Raw genomic sequence first — 6229 nt, forward strand, 5'->3', positions numbered from 1 at the left:
CTTTTGCTCTGAGATGTTAGCTGTCGTCAAGGGAATTGAACCATAACCGTTATGATAATTGGGCTGACCAATATTTCAATACAGTCAGCAGCTTTTGTGTGACTTCACTGCTCACCAGGAGAGTGAGTACTTGGTGACATAATGTGTAGAATGAGGTATATGATCACCCCTTTTAAAGGGACCTTTAATAATATAATTAAATCAACCTTAAACATATTTGAATAGGGTATTTGAATAACATAGTTTTCTTACAAGTTGTTTCTTCCACAGTATTACAGCACGGTAATGACATTGAACAGGGAAAGAGCGCCCTCTTGTGAAAAAATGTGACTATTTTTTATTGCTTCAGCATTTCAGTGTGGCAAATATTACAACACACATTGCAGCTACATCCTTCAGGCTAGGCTGCAAAAACAAATCCTCCCCATCCCAGCCACCACCACCGCTACTAACAACACACTTATAGAAACATTCCAGTAACCAATACATACCACCTTTAGAGATTTCAGGTGCATTAGTGTCCTGTAGATGTTGCTCTCATTAAGGGGTTAATTGTATATAGATGCTGAGACTGGGAAGGTCAGTGGGGAACTCCCTGCTGAGCTCTTTGAACCATGCCTTAACACCTCTGGATGGATGGGTAGGAACATTGTCATCTTGTGGTAACCTTGCCCCATCAGAGAATGAGTGACACAATGCAGCCACAACTGCAACTGCCATAATATTTAGGTACAGCTGACACACTGGCAAATTATCAGATCCTAATCCAATAGAGGTGACTGTGTGGTGGAATGCAACCACATCAGTGAACACAGCAACAGCGATCTACAACCCTTCCAAAAGATTCTAAATAATGTTCATAGAAATTAGTACACAAGGTTTCATTTTGTGGGTGTTATTTTCAATCAACAGCTAGTCTGCAAAACATACACTTACTCACACACTAAAATTCAACCACAATCACCAACATACACAGCTACATCCTGAGTTGACTGGAACTTGGTTGCATTATTAATAAAGCTTAAAATAGTAAGAGGCCTACTGGACTGCATTTTTGAATTCTTGAATTACAGTGCCTTGCGAAAGTATTCGGCCCCCTTGAACTTTGCAACCTTTTGCCACATTTCAGGCTTCAAACATAAAGATATGAAACTGTAATTTTTTGTGAAGAATCAACAACAAGTGGGACACAATCATGAAGTGGAACGAAATTTATTGGATATTTCAAACTTTTTTAACAAATAAAAAACTGAAAAATTGGGCGTGCAAAATTATTCAGCCCCTTTACTTTCAGTGCAGCAAACTCTCTCCAGAAGTTCAGTGAGGATCTCTGAATGATCCAATGTTGACCTAAATGACTAATGATGATAAATAGAATCCACCTGTGTGTAATCAAGTCTCCGTATAAATGCACCTGCACTGTGATAGTCTCAGAGGTCCGTTTAAAGCGCAGAGAGCATCATGAAGAACAAGGAACACACCAGGCAGGTCCAAGATACTGTTGTGGAGAAGTTTAAAGCCGGATTTGGATACAAAAAGATTTCCCAAGCTTTAAACATCCCAAGGAGCACTGTGCAAGCGATAATATTGAAATGGAAGGAGTATCAGACCACTGCAAATCTACCAAGACCTGGCCGTCCCTCTAAACTTTCACCTCATACAAGGAGAAGACTGATCAGAGATGCAGCCAAGAGGCCCATGATCACTCTGGATGAACTGCAGAGATCTACAGCTGAGGTGGGAGACTCTGTCCATAGGACAACAATCAGTCGTATACTGCACAAATCTGGCCTTTATGGAAGAGTGGCAAGAAGAAAGCCATTTCTTAAAGATATCCATAAAAAGTGTCGTTTACAGTTTGCCACAAGCCACCTGGGAGACACACCAAACATGTGGAAGAAGGTGCTCTGGTCAGATGAAACCAAAATCGAACTTTTTGGCAACAATGCAAAACGTTATGTTTGGCGTAAAAGCAACACAGCTCATCACCCTGAACACACCATCCCCACTGTCAAACATGGTGGTGGCAGCATCATGGTTTGGGCCTGCTTTTCTTCAGCAGGGACAGGGAAGATGGTTAAAATTGATGGGAAGATGGATGGAGCCAAATACAGGACCATTCTGGAAGAAAACCTGATGGAGTCTGCAAAAGACCTGAGACTGGGACGGAGATTTGTCTTCCAACAAGACAATGATCCAAAACATAAAGCAAAATCTACAATGGAATGGTTCACAAATAAACATATCCAGGTGTTAGAATGGCCAAGTCAAAGTCCAGACCTGAATCCAATCAAGAATCTGTGGAAAGAACTGAAAACTGCTGTTCACAAATGCTCTCCATCCAACCTCACTGAGCTCGAGCTGTTTTGCAAGGAGGAATGGACAAAAATTTCAGTCTCTCGATGTGCAAAACTGATAGAGACATACCCCAAGCGACTTACAGCTGTAATCGCAGCAAAAGGTGGCGCTACAAAGTATTAACTTAAGGGGGCTGAATAATTTTGCACGCCCAATTTTTCAGTTTTTTATTTGTTAAAAAAGTTTGAAATATCCAATAAATTTCGTTCCACTTCATGATTGTGTCCCACTTGTTGTTGATTCTTCACAAAAAATTACAGTTTCATATCTTTATGTTTGAAGCCTGAAATGTGGCAAAAGGTTGCAAAGTTCAAGGGGGCCGAATACTTTCGCAAGGCACTGTATGTTACCTTAGCTACCACCTCTACTCATTTATGATTTTGCATGCAGGCAATAAAAATGTGCATTATAAATATCATATGGGAGTGTGACAGCGATGACGAGTGGTCTGACGTCAGGGCAGAAACAGGAACACAAACGACAGAGAGAGGTGGAGTTTGGTGGAGCTGAGCGAATGCTTTCGCTCAGCATTTAATGAATAAACAGACAGAAAATAAACGGTTGTAACAAAAACACAAAAACAGGACACGGCACTCTACGCCAAAATAAAATAGACAAACAAAACGTACTAAACAGTAAACAGACGATCAGACAAACGAAACACGGTGAGTGAGACACTTCTTATTCTTCTTATTATTATTATTCTTTTTATCTCCTTCTCCACACTCGTTCTCCACTCACCGAACACCCAACCCCCAGTGAGTGGAAAACATGCAGCTTTTATGCAGTTGTACCAAGACTCGATTGCTAGTTAATCATGCAATTGGAATCTCGGTACAACTGCACGTGAATTAATTAAAGTGCAATTCCCCGTGCTCACATATTATTACTTTTTACTTGCACGTGATGTGATGTGCCATCCCCGTGCCTAAATACAAATACACAATTTACACACACGTGAAACACAGACCCGCTTATATCCTGTGTACCAATGCCTATACACCAACATTTACACACAACACGTAACATATAACATACACGGGGGGGGGGGCACTTTGCCACAGGGAGATACTGAAATTGAAGAAGGGAACTAGGAGTTTATGTTGACTCAGAAATGTCTTCATCTAGACAATGTGGGGAAGCTATAAAAAAAGGCCAACAAGATGCTTGGATATATTGTGAGAAGTGTCGAATTTAAATCAAGGGAAGTAATGTTAAAACTTTAGAATGCATTAGTAAGACCTCACCTAGAATATTGTGTTCAGTTCTGGTCACCTCGTTGCAAAAAGGATATTGCTGTTCTAGAAAGAGTGCAAAGAAGACCAACCAGAATTATCCCGGGTTTAAAAGACATGTCGTATGCAGACAGGCTAAAATAATTGAATCTATTCAGTCTTGAACAAAGAAGACTATGCGGCGATCTGATTCAAACATTCCAAATCCTAAAAGGTATAGACAATGTTGACCCAGGGGACTTTTTTTTACCTGAAAAAAGAAACAAGGACAAATGGAGATTAGATAAAAGGGCATTCAGAACAGAAAATAGGAGGCACTTTTTTACACAGAGAATTGTGAGGGTCTGGAACCAACTCCCCAGTAATGTTGTTGAAGCTGACACCCTGGGATCCTTCAAGAAACTGCTTGATGACATTCTGGGATCAATAAGCTACTAACAACCAAACGAGCAAGATGGGCTGAATGGCCTCCTCTTGTTTGTAAACTTTCTTATGTTCTTATGTTCTTATGACACACTACCCCATGCAGTATTTTTTATATTCTCTGGTGATCATTTTTTTCCTGCCAGAGTTCTAAAGTTCTCTGCTGTTTGTTACAGAATTCCTTTTAGTTTGATATGGATTGATTGGCATCTTACTTTTAGTTACCATATTGATAAATTGGTTTTACAGTTATGACCTAAATTAGGCTTTTTCCCTATCTAGCAAGTTAAAGTTAGTGACTGCGACTGTTTCCCTGTTTTAGATTATTGTGATTATATTTACCAGTTTGCTTGTAAGCAGTCTCTACATAAATGAGATGTAGTGTATAATTCATGTTGCTGATTTGTAATAGAGAGTTCCCCTTTGACACATCATTGTCACGTGTACATAAAACCAGGCTGACTCTCGCTTATGAACCGGAGGCGTTTTCATTGGTATTGTTTTGCGAGGTTTATAAAGGCTTGGTACCTCCTTATTTGAGTGCTCTGGTAGAAAGGACTAGTATTGGCTATAGTTTACGCCCTTAGAATTCTGTTAATTTGGCTGTTCCAAGGGTTCAAACGTGTGGGAGAATTATCTTTTGCATATCAACTATGTTTCCATCTGTAATGGGGGGAGATCTGTGCTGACTATCTGGCACATGCATGGTACTGCAGGAAGAGGGCAGCAGTCTCGTAGGATCCGCCCGTCAGTCATGGCAGTGACACAGAGAGGTGGGGAAGAGGGTGTGTTGGCTTTCCCTCTCTCTGAGTGGCTGAGAGGCGGGCCTTGGGAGATTGCTCGGCCCATAAGAACTGCGCTAGGTTGTGCCTTCGGGTGGCCGTAATTTGGAAGAAACACAGACGCTGGCTGAGAAGGCCAGTGGTTGGAGCAAGTGACCAAAACAGGCAAGCACGGCTGAGGAAAACAGCCAGCAATAAATAAATAATTTCATTAAAATCTATTGTTACGTATCCGAGGGAACGTGTATGAATAGAAGGGGAACCTTGGCCACCCCAGTGTATAGTGCATATCAGCGTAGGACGGAGACCCGAGCTGACCGGCTTAGCGGCAGTGGGGGCACTGCGTAAGCAGCACCTTTATTTTGTAGTTTTAGTACTGTGTTTTATTTTCCCTTATTATTTTGAGCACCTGTGAGGGCGCCAGTTTGTTTTACTGTTTACCAGTATTGGTATTCCTGTGGTCCTGTGTACCCGTTGCCGGTACTCAGGCCACGGACAACAGCACCCTCTGCGGGCTAAAAGAAAACTTCAAAAGTAATAAAACTGGGCACCAGTGCGGTGTTTTCAAATAAAACTTCTATCTCCCGTGTGTGTCAGTGAATTGCCCACCACCCTTCCACACCATCATAAAGATGGCATTTGATCATCTTTCTTTCTCTGTTTTTTACATATTGTATTTGTATATCCAGACAGTCAGATAATAAAGGTTTAATTTAATAAAATAAACAAACAAAAATAAAGTTAATGGGAGATTGATATGGCCAGGAGCCTTTCTTCAGGACACAGTGCCCGTGTCCAGCAGGTGTTTTCTGAAATTTCTGGTGTCCTTTGTGTTCATCACAGCTACATCAAGACACATTTTGACAGGATGTAAGGTGGGTCATAGCCAAGGATGGTTTACTTGGTGTCTTGATCAGGTGCTGCGATGTTTGGCCTTAGCATTGGAAGACAAGCGCAGCATGACCAACATGTTACCACCAATGCCAGCAATATATGACTGTGAACCTGTGGGTGGTAGTGCACAGGTGTAGAGGTGAGGCAGTGATTATAAACAACAGTCCAACAACAGTTCAATGGTCAAAACAAAGCTTTATTATTGCTTTTAAATAATACGACTGACTATACACAACAATGTGTACAGCCAGTCAAAACCATGGGGTTCAGTCACAAAATAATAATACAATAACACACACTTTAAAACACCTGCACAATCACCAGTCCAACAGCGAGTGCTGGGGTGCAAGTGTTGTTTTGAACTGTGAACAGTGAGTAACAGTGCAGTGCAGTCTGAAGGGGGCGTTCACACCGGACGCGGCGCGCATGCCGCCTTCTTGCGCCCCACGCTGCAGGGTAAAGTCAGTGGGCGGTCCGTTGTTACATCACAGCTGCAGGTACAGTGGCTTTTGGTTACCGAGCAACAAACAGTAAATG

The sequence above is a fragment of the Acipenser ruthenus genome, chromosome 2 (assembly GCF_902713425.1).
Source record: "Acipenser ruthenus chromosome 2, fAciRut3.2 maternal haplotype, whole genome shotgun sequence".
In the NCBI taxonomy this organism is placed as follows: Eukaryota; Metazoa; Chordata; class Actinopteri; order Acipenseriformes; family Acipenseridae; genus Acipenser; species Acipenser ruthenus.